The sequence below is a fragment of the Carettochelys insculpta genome, chromosome 26 (genome assembly GCF_033958435.1).
Source record: "Carettochelys insculpta isolate YL-2023 chromosome 26, ASM3395843v1, whole genome shotgun sequence".
Lineage (NCBI taxonomy): Eukaryota > Metazoa > Chordata > Testudines > Carettochelyidae > Carettochelys > Carettochelys insculpta.
The window spans coordinates 16,788,111-16,805,064 of NC_134162.1; the positions used below are offsets into that span (position 1 = coordinate 16,788,111).

A 16,954-nucleotide genomic window follows, 5' to 3' on the forward strand; every position below is an offset into this window, starting at 1 on the left:
TACAGAAGTGAGCACAAGCCTTTAAATTGCCAAGGAAGAAAACCCCAGGATGAATTGGTATTGCAACAGAATGGTTCCCTTGTCCCAGATCTCAGGGCTTTAGATTATTAATTTACTGTATGTAGCAGAGCAGAGCCTAGACTCAGGTTGGGACCCCATTGTGCTAAGTGCTGTAGGCTGAGTAGCCTTTCTTAAATTAAGATTGGCTGCAACAGGTGGCTGTGTTGGGGCGGGGGTCAGGTGATAAGGAGAGGGCATGGGAAACAGTAACATGTTTCACATACTAGTTGTATGCACTTAACCTCCCTAGAGCCTCTAATAAGGAACAGTAAGATTTCAGAATAAAGATTCCTTTCATAGAATCATAGAACTAGAAGGGAACTCAAGAGGTCATCGAGTCCACCCCCCCTACCCCAAGCAGGATCAACCCGCAACTAAGTTATCCCAGCCATGACTATGTCAAGCTGGGACTTACAAACCTCTAGGGATGGAGATTCCACCACCTTCCTAGAAAATGCATTCCAGTGCTTCACCACTCTCCCAGTGAAGTAGTTTTTCCTAGTATCTAACCTACTCCTATCCTTCAGTAACTTCAGACCACTCCCCCTTGTTCTGCCCTCTGTCACCACTGAGAACAGTTTCTCTCCATCCATTTTAGAGCACCCGTTCAGGAAGTTGAAGGCTGCTATTAAATCACCTCTAAGTCTTCTCTTCTGTAAACTAAACAAGCCTAAATCCCTCAGCCTATCTTCATAGGTCATATACTCCAGCCCCTTAATCATTTTTGTTGCCCTCCTCTGAACCTGCTCCAGTACATCCACATCCTTTCTATACTGGGGAGACCAAAACTAGACATAATACTCCAGATGTGGCCTCACCAGTGCCAAACAGAGGGGAACAACCACCACTCTAGATCTGCTCAAAATGCTCCTCCTAATGCACCCCAATATGCCATTGGCCTTCTTGGCTACAAGGGCACACTGTTTACTCATATCCAGCCTTTCATCTACTATAATCCCTAGGTCCCTTTCCTCTATACTGCTGCTTAGCCTGTTGGTTCCCAGCCTATAACAATGCTCGGGATTCTTCCATCCCAGGTGCAAGACTCTGTACTTCTCCTTGTTGAACTGCATCAGATTCTTTTGGCCCAATCCTCCAATTTATCCAGGTCACTCTGGATCCTATCTCTACCCTCCACTGCATCTATTTCTGCCCATAGCTTGGTATCATCTGCAAACTTGCTGAGAATGCAATACAGTCCCTCATCCAGCAAATTAATAAAGATATTGAACAACACTGCCCCAGAACCAAGCCTTGGGGCACTCCACTTGAAACCGACTGTCATCCAGATATTGAGGCATTGACCACTACCCTTTGGGCACAACTGTCAAGCCATCTTTCTATCCATCTTGTAGTTCTTGCACCCAGTCCATACTTCCTTATCTTATGGGCAAGAATGTTGTGGGACACTATATCAAAAGCTTTGCTGAAGTCAAGGTATATAACATCCACTGACTTCCCCATGTCCACTGAGACTGTTGCCTCATCACAGAAGCTAGTCAGACTGATCAGGCAGGACTTGCCTATGGTGAATCCATGCTGACTACTTTTGATCACTTTCCCCTCTTCCAAGTGCTCCAAAATGGATTCTTTGAGGATCCCTTCCATTATTTTCCCAGGTACTGAGGTAAGGTTGTCTGGTCTATAGTTCCCTGGATTGTCATTCTTTCCTTTCTTAAAGATGGGCACTACATTTGCTTTTTTTCAGTCATCCAAGATCTCTCCCGAACTCCAAGAGTCTTCAAAGATAATGGCCAAAGTCTTGGCAATGACGTCTGCCAATTCCCTCCGTACCCTTGGATGCATTAAATCCAGACCCATGGATTTGTGTACATCTATTTTTTTCTAAGTAGCTCTTAACTCGTTCCTTCCCCACTGAGGGATGCCCTCCACCTTCCCATACTGCATTGTCTAGCATCAGTGTGGAAGCTGTCCTGGCCTGTGAAGACTGAGGCAAAAAAAATCATTCAGTACTTCAGCTTTTCTTACATCATCTGTCACTAGGTTACCTCTCTCATCCAGTAATGGCCCCACATCCTCCCTGATGACCCTCTTGTTACCCTTCACATCTCTTGCCAGCTGCAGTTCCAATTGTGCCTTTGCCTAGCATTTTCCAGCTGTATATTTGTACTCCTCCTCAGTCACCTCTCCAAATTTCCACTTCTTATATGCACCCTTTTTGAGTTTAAGCTGACCAAGGATTTCCCTATTAAGTCAAGCTGGTTGCCTACCGCGTTTGTGTTTCTTACTGTGCAGTGGGATTGTTTGGTCCTGTGCCTCTCTATTGTAACAATATAGCACATGGTTAGAACCCTTTTTCTGGTTCTTTCCTCCCCAGCCTCTTCAAAATCAGTGGTATCTATGAGTCAGTGACATTACTACAAAAGCCACCTTCTTCCTTCCTACAATTCTTAGTGACTGATCCTGCACCTGAGGTAAAGGACTGGGCCTGTAGTCACCTTCAGTGATTGTATTGTATCATGAATGGTGCCCTAAGGTGAAGAACCAGCACGTCACAGCTTGTATTTCTTCAGAGATCCTACTGTTCTTTCATCTCCCTGTGCAGGGCATGAAAGCTCTAATGTGAGGGGCAGGCAATTATTTTCCTTTCATCTGCACTACCATTTACATTACCATCTGCAGAGACTTCCAGAACATGCTAAAGGACAATTTCTATTTGGGCAGCTCTAGGCGCTGATTTTTTAGGTAACTACATGTGAATGAGTTATTACAACTGAAAAATACATCCAATCAGGATGAAAATGATTCATACAGAGAGCCAGCATAAGTGCTTTGCACCATTGAAATTCAGGCATGTAAAGTGGTATGTAAGAAATGGATAAGCTTTGGCTAGTCTTCTGCAAGGGTGAATTTCACCTCCAATTAACAGAATTTTGTACATTAGCTTCTACACTACTGGAAGTATATACTGCTTCATGAAACACTGCAAGGCCATTTGTATCTTTATCACCTTAATATATAAATGGGAACAATTATTCATCCAAGAAATAGGTGAGCAGAAAAACTGTAGATTTAGGTAATTCTCAGCACATAGTATATTTGTCACTTATTATGTTTTCATGATAGTTTTATGTTTGTCTTTATTTCTGTAAAACTGAAAATCCATAAAGCCAAAAAGTAGACTATTTTGATGCACAAGTATCACACTGATTTTAAGTGCTCTCTTTCAATTTTTCACATCTTGCTGCCATCAGTTATGCTTCTTATGCATGACATACAGTGAAAAATTTCTATAATACAATCAATAATTATAACATAGTCCCACATATTACAACAGTTATTCTGGTAAAATTAACAATGTGTTTTGAAGGTTTCCAGATTGTTTTGGGTTTGACTCTTGCTTCTGATTTACAGTAAAGAGCTGAAACATAAGTATTTGACACTGAAATGGCCAACATTACTATCTAGACACTGTTGCCCCTATGTAAAAGATCTCAGATTGACCTCTGGAGAGTTAGCCAAAAGCAATAGATGACTCCATGATTTCCATTTAATTTTTAATGAAAAACAACAAAAAGTGACCACAATGATTTACAATCAAAGTATCAGTAGCTTTTAAAGGGTTATAACTTTTCTGGGATTCTGTGCTTTGTTTAAATTTTGTTTGACAAGTGCTTAATAAATGAGTAGAAAAGGTGGTTTATGTTTCATTAATGAGGTTGATAGTGGTTAATTACTAACATGGCATAAACAATCCAATACCATATCAAGCAGGAAGAGTCATTTATGCAGAAAAAATCCAGCTGGACTCTGGATATGATTTCCTTTAACTGTTTGAATACCAACTCATTTATAGACAAGATCTCCTGAGCACTCCAACCCATAAGGGCTCTGAATTTTAAGGTTCTGATTAATGCTGGGCTTGGAAAATAAAACAGGGTTCAGGAACAGCAATTATCTATCATCTATCATGTACAAGCTGTCTGCTAAGCTCAGACTCCAGAAGATGCTGATCACATTTCTTAGACCATTGAGTAGATGGACACATCCTCATCCCACAAGCTGAAATAGATAAACGGATGGAGACATCCTCACTTCCATACACTGGATTGAACTGGTATTTCCAGACTCTACGGTTTGACCTATACAATCAGTTCTAGCAATAACTTGAGCCTGAATTCATTAGACTGAGTGAAATAAATTAAACCTTCTCCGTCAAGCAAAGCATGCTCACTGAACTGGGTGATTTCCTTTGCCATCATGCTGTTGACTAGGAAGTGTTTTCAAAGCTGAGCTATGCCTATTTGCTAAATACTATATAAATCAGTTCATGCTCATTATTTGTTGTATGTATTATTTATTGCATATATTACTCTGATTTGTTTAAATTAATTTGCTGTGCAGGGAACTAACATATGTTATCAAGACTGTTTGCAAGAACCAGTAAATCTATAGCAAAAATTGTGAAAAGTCATCGTCAATTACAAAGAAAAGAGTGGCTAATCCTGAGGAAACAACAAAAACTAATGCTGAAAATATGAAATGCCAGAAAAAAACATAAAATGCGAGCCGAGTCCAAATTTAAACCATCTGATCCTTCCTCAGCCTTATGTCAGGCACAGAGTAGGAAAATCACAGTGCTTAATGTGAGAGGACCCTGACCTGAAAGTCTGAGATCATATCCTGGGAATTTCTGAAAGCCCATGGCTAAATTAACAAAAAAGCTTTCAAAATGAAGAAGCTTGGAGTTTTTTTATTAGTTTCAAGAACTATAGCTAGGCAGCTACTCAACTACTGTGCATTATGGTAGAATACAATACAAAACAGAACCTCACTACTCAAGTATGCCCAGTTAAGGGCCTACCAAACTTTTTATCCATTTTGGTCAATTTAACTGTCATAAGATTTTAAAAATGGTAAATTTCATAATTTCACATATTTAAATCAGAAATGTCATGATGTTGTAGTTGTAGGGCTCCTGACCCAAAAAGGAGCTGTGTTTGGGGTTGCAAGGTTATTGTGGTGGAGTGGGGTATTGTGGTATTACTACCCTTATTTCTATTCAGCTGCTTGCAGCAGCATTGCCTTCAGAGCAGCTGGAGAGTGGTGGCTGCTGGCCAGGAATCCAGTTCTGAGGGCAGAGCTACTGCCGGCAACAGTGCAGACGAAAGGATGGCATCCTTACTTCTGCACTACTGCCTGCAGAACTGAGCCCTTAGGCCTCCACTCTTTGGCCACCCAGCTCTGTGAGCAGTAGTACAGATGTAAATTCGACATGAGTCTGGTAATGCCAACCTTACTTCTGCACTGCAACTCGAGGGATTCAGAGCTGGGCGCCTGGCTAACATTACAAGCACTAGTCTTCAGTTGCCCAGCTCTGACAGCAGTGCAGTAGGGTGGCAGTATCATCAACCGAGTAAAATAATCTTGTGATGCTCTTGCAGCTTCCTTTTGGGTCAGATCCCCAATGTGAGAAATTTTGTGCCCCCCATGACATTTGTATAATAAACAATAAAAGCACACAAAACAGCAGATTTCATGGGAGGACACGAGATTTCAGGGTCTGTGACATGTTTTGCAGGCTATGAACTTGTTAGGACCCTGAGCATAATACAATGCAGCACAATGAAAACTGGCACTAACTACTTCTTTGGCCATTAAGAATGCCAAGTGTCAGATTATTCAATGCTTTATAAATGAAAAGAAACAACAGAAAGAAACTCCAAAAGATCCACATACAGAGACTTCCTAAGGTTCCCTGAAGTCCATTCATGAAGGTGTGCGCACCAGAATTATGGGCTGTTGGGATCCTGAGCTACCTTGAGCAATAGAATCCTAGGTATGTTTTAAATTATATAAAAAAAAAAACCAGCTGTCTAAGTGCTGATTAACAAATGGCAAAACCATAGGCAACATGTAATGGCGACATGACTTAATCTTCCTGTACAACATAGCAGCATAACATGTTAAAATTAAAATATATAGGAAGAGTTTAATGTTTACATAGTTTAGAGGTACTGGCCACAAATAACGTTTCCAAATTGAATTTATTATAGCATATATATACACATTAAAAGAATAGCATTGCTATGGTCTTTTACTAAGCAGTGTCTGTTTATTAATTTGCAGAGATGCTAGCATTAAGCAATCAAATTTAGGAGAATGTTAAATTCTATCAAGAAAGCAAAATATTTTGTAAAATGATTATAGAGAACTCTGGGAAAGTATGACATGAGAGTCCCAGTGGCCTCTGTCCCTGATGATACAGTTATTGATTTATGTTCACTTGCAGCTGCCCTTGCTGTGACCCTAGGGAAGGCTGTGTGGGAAGCTTGTGTCTCAGATAGGCTGAAGCATTGGTCTGCAGAGTGTCTGGAGCTTAAGCATATGCAAAGAAACTGATAAATAGGGAAAAGTCTCTGTTTGCTCCAGCTGCAAATCAAAAGTTGAAGTAACTGCTTTACCTTCACAGACTCACTCTAAGAGGAGAGGGCAGTCTCTCTGTAACTACTATATGTAAGTATTTTATTCAGTTCTCTTTAAAAGCTTGGGGATCTTACAATGCCAGTCTAACAGAGTTCTTTTAAAATACTTGCAGTTTATTTTACACTTTTGTCATCTGATTTTTAAAATGCTGATCAAGGAACAATAAATAAAAAACTATACCTTTAAAATAAGACATTCTTTATGGCCAGTTATTTTGTTTCTGGAGTATTACACATATGTAAACTGATTTAGTGACCTACAATATACTAACCATTCAAGAGAGGCATTTTCCTCTTCTGACGATAACAAGGAAGTGCAAACTTCAGTGCAATAACAACTTGGACTATTTTAATCTCGTAATCATAATGCAATGGCAGATTCAGAACTCCAAGGATTCTGTGCCACATTCAGCATTAGATTTGGAGGTAAAATTAATCCTGTATGTTAAGGCAAAAGTGTCTGTGAACTGTACAAAAATAAATTACATTTTATGGTTGATGTCCTTCTAAACTAACTTTTGTTTAGTAGTGGATTCATTTCAATATTACCAGTTCTCAGCTAACCATATAGACAGACATCAAAGTTATACAATGAGGGACAATCTGTCTTCCTTTATTTTTCCAATTTATATTAATTATTGCTTTAAAATAGTTAACCACATAGCAATTATTCAAAAGATTAAGTAGCAAAGCTTACAAAATCATTACATAAAAATCCACCAATAGGATAAAGCAATCCCTGTTATGGAAAGTCCCCCCAAAATGCACCATAGAGACAGAAGAACACAGCTAATGTCTTTTACAGTGTGTGTGGGGAGGTGGGGGATAGCTTTCCTCAGAAAGCGGTTTAATTTGGGATTCTTCACATACTTAAAAACAAATATCCATAATAAATTAAAAAAACCCACTAGAACTCATATTATTAAAAGCTGATTTATGAAGCACTATGTTATCTGATTCTATTAAACTGAGATTGAAATCCACTGCTTAATTTGTGCAGTTGTTCATTCATATTTTCTTTCCCAGACTATGTGATGCACTACATAAATCTAAAAGACCTTCAGCTCAAGTTCCTCAAATTCCTTTGGAACAAGAAATTTCCCTTTTGACGCAACTGTCAAAATATTTATGATACACGTTAATGTACTATAAATTCAGACATTTTGAAGAGCTTCCTGGAGGGTCTCCTTAAAGAAATATGTCCCACATTGTAGCAACCACCATACTGAAATTATGAAAAACAATATCTTCTGCCATTAATTACATGGAAATGGATGCCCAGTATATCTAGTTTGTATATGTGACTTTTGGTAATTGACTGAGATAGTTTGGGGTCACAAGTTCATACTTTACTTTTCATAAATTGATGAGTTTACCTTTAAAATTCCATTTTCGATAAATTGAAGATAACTGACAAATTTTTGATTAGGACTAATAGCTGAATATTCCTGAACCTTGGTATGACATACACAAGATTCGTAGTAGATGGCAATTGATAGTTTCAGTAGATAGGCTAGTTTATATTTTGTCACTTACTGAAGATTTAAGCCTATCAAAAGTAAGGTTAGAAAAGTAAAACGATTTTCAGATGTGGCTGTGTTACTTAGGAACCTAAGTACCACTGACTTTCATATCTATCAACAACTTAGGCATTTTTGCAAAATTTATCCTATGTCACTGTGGAGAGGACCTTTTGTTGCTTTTATATGCTTCCTAAAAACTATGAAAAAAGACTTTCCTTACAACAGCCTGAGCAGGAATAACATCAGAAGCAGCAAAATAAAACACAAAAACAAATCAGCAAGGTATAACATGTACTCCACTATGGGAAAAATCTTACCATAAAGCAGCTTGAAGACTAATGTGTTGGGCCCTACATGTGACACTAAATATAATCCTAGATAACGGATATGATAGTAGTTGGTCTAATTAAGGGTGCTTCAGACTATATTTCCCAGTTTATCATGCTGTTTTTCATCTCAATTTCTAGAAACTTTTAATTTTTAATTTATTCTCTAGGCTTCATCTCTGTACAAAGATTTTTTTTTTTAAATGTAAGGAGTAATGGTCAAATAAGACAAGAGTGTGTGTGTGGAAATTCTTTTACTGTTATAAAAATAGTTATAAATCTTCTGCTGGAGGTAAAACATTAAAATTTGTCATGGAAACAGCTTTGGAATGTTCTGGTGAAATCTGTTTATGATTTGACCACATTATGATACTTTGAAAATTGTATGCTTACCAACTGCTCTTTTGTTTGTTGCTAAATTCACCAAGGAAGGTTGTGTTCTGTGCACTTGTATGCCTAACTTAGAGGTGTATGAAATGAATACTGCAGGTGGACATGTGGGCTGAGAAAGTAACTTGCACAGAATTCTTGGTTTATTCTCTGTGGACCTCCTAGGGTGAACGTGATTAGAGACAGCCACTATGGTGCATGTAGGTACTCTGCTCTGGAACACCACAAGAGCTCCACAATTTATATTTGCAGGTGAAACCCTCATTCCTGCTAACCTCCTCAATGTGAGAGACAGAGCATTTCAGTTTATAGCATATACAAACGCTATTGGCAATTATGCAAACTAACAGCTCTTTAATGTCCTAGAAAGTGAAGTTCCTTCTTTTAGCATTTTTTTTTTCATTTTCCATATTTATTTACTACCCTCCCATCCTAATCAGTTTCATACCTGAAATCTATACAGCTTGAACCTCTCTAACCCAGAACTCTCTCATCCGGCAAACTCCGTAAGTTGGCATGATTTTAGTTAGCTGGGTGACCACTTATCCTGGGTGTGGCCAAGTTTCCTGAGGTCCCATAAAGTTTGTTTACAGCCACCAGTCCTGACTCTCTGGTCAGGGCTTTACTAGCCCCCAGCTTTTGGAAGAGGCATGGTAATGAACCACTCTGGCAGATGCTAATGAGGCGCTGCCATGAATATGCAGCACATCATTAGCATAATGGCAGCCACACGTTTCAAAAGTGCTGCTTTCAAAATGCATGCTGCCTATGTAGACAGAGGCTTTTTGAAAGGACCCTGATTTCGAAGGCCCCTTTTTCCCAAAACCAAATGGAAAGAAGGGGCTTTCCAAGTCCGGGAGGGTCCTTTTGAAAGGCTCCTGTACACATGGGTGGCGTACGTTTTGAAAGCAGCACTTTGAAAAAGTGCGTGGCTGCCGTTATGCTAATAAGGTGCTGCATATTCTTGGCAGTGCCTCATTTGCACCTGCCAAAGTGGCTCATTACCATGCCCTTTCCAAAAGGCAGGGGCTAGTGTAGCCATGACCTCAGTGTTTTGGGCTGTTATTTAGCTGTAATTTACCCCTAAATGTCTTATAAGAGCCCAGAAAGCAGTGGAAGTGTTGGTAATATGCTAGAAAATGTTGACCTCCTGTCAATCAGCAAATCTCTCATTCAGCACTTGGCAAGTCCTGAGGGTGCTGGACAAGAGAGGTTCAACCTGTATTAAAAGGCTGTCTTAACTATATTTTCAAGAGTCAGGAAATTCCAGTTGTTTTTGCATATTAATCATGGTGACAATATAATTACATCTCAAATAAACATGTTTTTTCATTTTAATATTCTTTTGTTTCCTTTTCTGAACAAATATTCCAGTTTACACTGACCCAGCATAAGCTGTAAATTCAGAGGTCACAGCTGACATTCAAATATGTAAGTGTGAACATGTAATTTAGCACTATGGGTTACAGTCACAAAAGGACTTAGCTATTATAGTGTTTATGCCTAACATTTAGATGTATTGTCAACTACTACAATCCACTGCCCTGAGCTAAGCAACTAGGCTTCTTATATAATGCACAGGGAGGGTTGGGTGCCTCAGCACAGAATCCACAAAATGAGCTTGCTGAGCAAGGACCTGCCCAAGTTAGCCAGTGCGACATGCCAAAGAGAGGAAAGCGTGGCAAGCCACAGCCTCACAAGGGATGAAGTGCCTGACTCTGTTTGAATTCTCAGCTGTGCTTCCTCTTCTGGAGTTAGTCACCTATGTTGTTTTTTTTATTAAATGTTGGAGGCAGAAGAAAGTAACAGCAATATTCCTCATATAAACTTTAGCCCAGGAATTAGGGCTCTCAATCAGCAAGAGGGTAACCCAGATTCAATCTGCTTATCTACCTGCTATGGAGAAGAGATATGAACTTGAGTCTTCCACTACTTAGGAGAGCGTCCTAACCACCGGTGGTGGTATCTCTCTCACTGTTTCTCCTGTTGAAGTTTTTCCACTTTGTATGCATAATCAAATATATATTGGACCTGAGAGAATGTCAGAGTGATTCTGCAGTCCAGTGGCTGGGGCACTCGATTAGCTAGAGCAACATCCTAAATTCAAATCCCTTTTCTACATCAGACAGAGAAGCGAAATGAGCCTGGGTTCCCCACATCACAGTTGAGTTCCCTAACCACTGGGAAAAAGGTTATAAGGGAGGCTGCCATCTCCTTCCAGCCTGGCTTCTTTATGTGAGGTTAGGCGTGCTCTGATTGGGCATATTGGGTTGAGTCCTGCAGAGCAGATAGGCAGGGAGTACCTCATTTAAGTATCCCACTTGAGCTTAAATGTGAGATAGGCACCAGGAGGCAGCTTAGTGAATGCTCAATGGTGGAAAATTAAGTTCCTTGGTACTTTCACAGTGGAAGAATGTAGGAACTTATAGTGCCTTTGTGGCTTATGGCAGCAGCTGAGCAAGAATTTTGAGGATCTCCATGGTGCCTGAATACTGGCAAAAGACAGCTACCTGTTCCGTAACTGTTCTTCGAGATGTGTTGCTCATGTCCATTCCAAGTTGGGTGTGCGCTGGCGCATGCCCAAGTGCTAGAAGCTTTTTGTCCTAGCCAGTAGCCATAGGGTTGGAGTGGCATCTCCTGGAGTGGAGCCAATATGGTGACCAACACACACACACACAGCCCCCCCCCAACACACTGGCTCTGCTCCTTCTTGCTGGCTACTCCAACAGTTGGGAAGGCAGGCTGGTTTTGGAATGGCCATGAGCAACACATCTCGAAGAACACCAGTTACAGAACAGGTAGCTGTCTTTTCTTCTTTGAGTGATTGCTCATATCCATTCCAAGTTGGGTGAATACAAGCCAATGCCTAGGAGGTGGGGTCAGAGCCTCGAACGGACTGCAGGACAGCCCTGCCCACCGCAGCGTATTTCCGTGCGTGAGACACCCACAGCGAAAACCTTTTCCACTTAGTCACCCTCCTGGAGGGTTTTCTACAGTTTAGCAATACTTCCCTTTATGGGATCCAAACAGGCCAGTTCCTGGTCCCTCAGCCATGGAGCATCCACGCTATGAAGTGCAGCGATTGGAAATTGGGATGTTGCAGTCTCCTCTCTTGCTGCATCAGCAAGTCCAGCTGGATTCACAATGTCATCAGCTTGCAGATCGACAGGTGCAGGAGGATCAAGTACCAGTGCTGACAGGCCCATGCCAGTGCCACCAAGATGATCAGTACCCCTTCTGAGCCAATCTTCAGGAGGACCCTGTGAACTAGCGGGATCAGAGGAAATGCATACATTAGTCTGCCTGAGCAGGGGACACTGAAGGTGTTTGCTTATTGCCCCAGGCTCTGATTGCAATAGAATAAAACGACCCAGATTTTGCATTGAGGTGGGACGCAAACAGGTCCACCTGGGGATACCCCCACTTCCAGAAAATAGAATGAACGTCCTCCACATGGAGAGACCACTCACAATCCGTAAAGGACCTGCTGAGTTGGTCGACCAATGAATTGTGCACACCTGGCAGGTAAAGGACCTGCAGCATGATGGTGTGCTGTATGCTGAAGTCCCAGAGCATCATGGCCTCGTGACACGGGGGAGAGGAGCGTTCAACCCTCTGTTTGTTGATATAGTACATTGCTGTCGTGTTGTCTGTACTGACTGACATGCAATGTCCCATCAGATTGGCCTTGAAAGTCACACATGCTAATCTGAAGGCCCTGACCTCCCTCACATTTACATGGAGGCGAAGGTCCGACACACTCCAAAGAGTCTGAGTTCGTAACTGGCCCAGGTGCGCTCCCCACCCATGGTCCGAAGAGTCCATTACTAGGGAAAGTGAGGGCTGCTGAGGGACAAAGGGGACTCCTGTAAGGATGACCTCCCTCGTCCAACCACTAGTGCAGGGTTGACAAAGTCTGTGTTGGCACCATAACCACCAAGTCTAAACTGTTTCTTACAGGGCGATACACTGATGACAGCCAAAGCTGTAGAGGGCTCATCCTTAACCTGTTGTGCTGTACCATGAAGGTGCACGCTGCCATGTGATCCAGCAAACACAGGCAGCACCTGGACATCATAGTGGGAACTGCCGGGATGTCTCAGATGATGGACCCCCATGGGCCTGAACCTGTTGTCTGGCAGGAACGCGCTGGCACACCTGGTGTCCAGTCGTGACCTTACAAACTCTATTGACTGAGACAGGACCAACACCAACTTTGCCTCACTGATCAAGAGATCGAGGCTTACAAAGGTTTGACGAATCAGCTGTCTATGCTGAATCATCTTCTCCCTGGAACAACTCTTGACTAGCCAGTTGTCCAGGTAGAGGAACAGCTGCACCCCTTGCCTGCGTAGGTGTGTTGCTACTACCACCGTGCATTTGGTGAAGGCCCTTGGGGCCACAGACAGACTGAAAGGCAGGACTGTGAACTGATAATGGTTCCCATCTGCCATGAACCTGAGAAACTTCCTGTGAGGAGGGGGGATTGAAATATGGAAATTTTTGTCTTGTAAGTCAAAAGCCATAAACCAATCACCCAGCTTCAGCATCCAGAGTATGAGACCCAGGGATAGCATATGAAAAGAGACGATACTCACTGTAGTAACGATGGTTCTTCGAGATGTGTCCCCGTGGGTGCTCCACGATAGGTGTCGGGCTCGCCCTGGCGCCGCAGATCGGATCTTTCCAGCAGTTTCTGCTGGACCGCGCATGCACCGGCGCGCGCCGCTCCCTTGCGCGCTCCTGGCCACGTGCGCGATCCGGTCCCCGCCAGTTCCTTGACCAACAGCCTCGGATGCTCCTGAAAAACACTAAACAGAGATCCGAAGCGGGGAGGATGGGCGGGTGGTGGAGCACCCACGGGGACACATCTCGAAGAACCATTGTTACTACGGTGAGTAACTTCTCCTTCTTCCTCAAGTGTCCCCGTGGGTGCTCCACGATAGGTGACTACCCAGCAGTAACCCAAGAAAGGAGGTGGGTAATCGGGTTATGTGCAGCTTGCCCCCGAAAGGACCGCTGTCGAGAGACGGATATCCTCTTGGAATACCCTGTGTAGGGCATAATGCTTGGCGAAGGTGTCATAGGATGACCATGTCGCCGCTCTGCAGATGTCTTTTAGCGCAATGCCCTTGAAAAAGGCTGTTGATGCCGCCACCGCCCTGGTGGAGTGAGCCCTAGGCGGGGCCAGTAAAGGAGACTTTCTAAGCTCATAGCACATTTTTATACAGGATACGATGTGCTTCGAGATTCTCTGCGAAGGGAGACCTTCTCCTTTTGATCTGGGAGTGAGAGAGACTAGAAGTCTATCTGTTTTTCGGAAGGACTTAGTCCTGTCTATATAAAAAGCCAGCGCCCTCCTCACGTCCAGGAGGTGTAGGCGCGCCCCTTTGTTGGAGTTATGAGGCTTTGGATAAAACGAGGGTAAGACTATAGGTTCATTAATATGAAACTCTGAAGAAACTTTCGGAACAAAGGCTGGATGCAGCCGTAAGGTTACTGCCTCCTTCGAAAATACTGTGCAGGGTGGCATTGCCACAACTGCCATGAGCTCGCTCATCCTGCGAGCTGACGTGATTGCAAGAAGGAAGGTCGCCTTTATCGTAAGGAGACGGAGGGAAACCGTGGCTAAGGGTTCAAACAGTGGTCCCGTTAGCACGTTAAGCACCAGGTCCAAGCTCCACGAAGGTGGAAGCGGTTTCCAAGGGGGGTACAGGTTTACTAGCCCCTTCAGGAACCTGGTAACCATGGGATGGGCAAACACTGTGGGCCCTTCCTCTTCGTGCTGGAAAGCCGATATAGCGGCAAGGTGGACCTTCAATGAGGATAGGGAGAGTCCGCCTCTCTTGAGGTCCAGTAAGTATTCTAATATTACAGGTATAGGCACGGCAAGGGGAGGTAACTGCTTGGTAGAACACCATGCAGTGAATCGAGTCCATTTCTGTTTGTAAGTCTTCCTGGTGGAGGTCCTTCTGCTACTTTCTAGGACTTGTTGCACTCCCTCCGTACATGTGCTCTCTAGGGAGATGAGCCATGGATTAACCGTGCTTGCAGTCACAGGCCTCGGGGGTGTGGGTGCACTATAGACCCCTGAGCTTGTGTGAGCAGGTCCGGCGCCACCGGAAGGGGCATCGGTGGGCGGTCCAACATGCGCAGGAGTAAGGGGAACCATTGCTGTTGATCCCAAGTTGGGACTACTAGGATCATGCAGGCTCTCTCTCTCCTGGCTTTCTGCAAGACCTTGTGGATGAGCACTGTGGTAGGAAATGCGTAGAGCAGGGGCCCTTCCACGAGATCGCGAATGCGTCCCCCAGGGACCCCCATCCCAGTCCTGCCCTGGAGCAGTATTGTGGGCACTTCTTGTTGCGATGAGTGGCAAACAGGTCTATCTGGGGAAACCCCCATGCATGAAAAATCGGTCGTAGCAGATCGGAACGGATCTGCCACTCGTGTGTGAGTGCGAAGTGCCTGCTCAACTGGTCTGCCTGCATGTTGTGAACACCTGGTAAATATGAGGCTTTCAAAGTTATATTGTTGGCGATGCACCAGTTCCACAACCGGACTGCTTCCGCACATAAGGCACGGGACCGAGCTCCTCCTTGTCGATTTATATAAAACATGGTGGAGGTATTGTCTGTATTGAGCCCGACTACTTTGCCTTGTATATGGTCTCGAAAGTGCAGGCGTTCAACACTGCTCTGAGCTCCAGTATATTTATGTGCAGCGACTATTCCGAAGGGGACCACAGTCCCTGCGTCACCTTTTCGCCCATGTGTGCTCCCCATCCTATGTGGGAGGCGTCGGTGGTGAGAAAGATAGATATTTGTGGTTGGTGAAAGGGTACCCCTCTTAGCATGTTCTTGGGGTTTACCCACCATTGCAGGGATCTGCGCCCCTTTGTCGTGGGCGACACCACCCTGCAGACGGTGTGTGCTGCTGGTTTGTAGACGCTCGCCAGCCAGTGCTGCATGCTGCGCATATGCAATCTGGCGTTCTGTAGTACGAACATTGCTGCTGCCATATGGCCTAGCAGCTGTAAGCACATTAGAACTGGCACCGTGGGGCTGAAGGTGATGATAGCTTTTTTTGACATGATAACGAGACTCGTAGATAAGGGAGAAGCAGTGGATGTGGTATACGTAGACTTTAGTAAAGCATTTGATACTGTCTCGCATAATATTCTTATCGACAAACTTGGCAAGTCCAACTTAAATCGCGCTGCAATAAGGTGGGTGCATAACTGGCTGGCTAATCGCACCCAGAGAGTAGTTGTTAATGGTGCTCAATCCAGCTGGAAAAGCATAACAAGTGGGGTTCCGCAGGGGTCTGTTTTGGGACCAGTTCTGTTCAATATCTTCATTAATGATTTGGATATTGGCATAGAAAGTACGCTTATTAAGTTTGCAGATGATACCAAGCTGGGAGGGGTTGCAACTACCTTGGAGGACAGGGTCATAATTCAGAATGATCTAGATAAATTAGAGAAATGGTCTGAAGTAAACAGGATGAAGTTTAATAAAGATAAATGTAAGGTGCTGCACTTAGGAAGGAATAATCTGTTTCACACATACAGAATGGGAAAAGACTGTCTAGGAAGGAGTACAGCAGAAAGGGATCAAGGGGTTCTAGTAGATCACAAGTTAAATATGAGTCAACAGTGTGATGCTGTTGCAAAAAAAGCAAACATGATTCTGGGATGCATTAGCAGGTGTGTTGTGAACAAGACAGGAGAATTCATTCTTCCGCTCTACTCTGCGCTGGTTAGCCCTCAGCTGGAATATTGTGTCCAGTTCTGGGCACCCCAATTCAAGAAAGATGTGGAGAAATTAGAGAAGGTCCAGAGAAGAGCAAATAGAATGATAAAAGGTCTGGAGAACATGACTTCTGAAGAAAGGCTGAAAGAATTGGGCTTGTTTAGCTTGGAAAAAAGAAGATTGAGGGGGGACATGATAGCGGTTTTCAGATATCTTAAAGGGTTTCATGAGGAGGAGGGAGAAAACTTGTTCTTCTTGGCCTCTGAGGAGAGAACAAGAGGCAATGGACTTAAACTGCAGCAAGGGAAGTTTAGGCTGGACATTAGGAAAAAGTTCCTAACTGTCAGGGTGGTCAAGTACTGGAATAAGTTGCCAAGGGAGGTTGTGGAATCTCCCTCGCTGGAGATATTTAAGAACAGATTAGATAGATGTCTATCAGGGATGGTGTAGATAGT

At 43.3% G+C, this 16,954-nt stretch overlaps 1 protein-coding gene across 1 annotated transcript in view; it reads left to right on the plus strand.

Annotated features, from left to right (window-relative positions):
- The first annotated feature begins 6,284 nt into the window (after positions 1-6,284).
- Positions 6,285-16,954, plus strand: part of LOC142001887 (bile acid receptor-like) — a 48,501-nt gene continuing 37,831 nt past the window's right edge. Inside the window, exon 1 of the mRNA XM_074977524.1 lies at positions 6,285-6,537. The gene's annotated coding sequence lies outside the window, so the exon portion shown is untranslated. The remainder of the gene's footprint in view (positions 6,538-16,954) is intronic.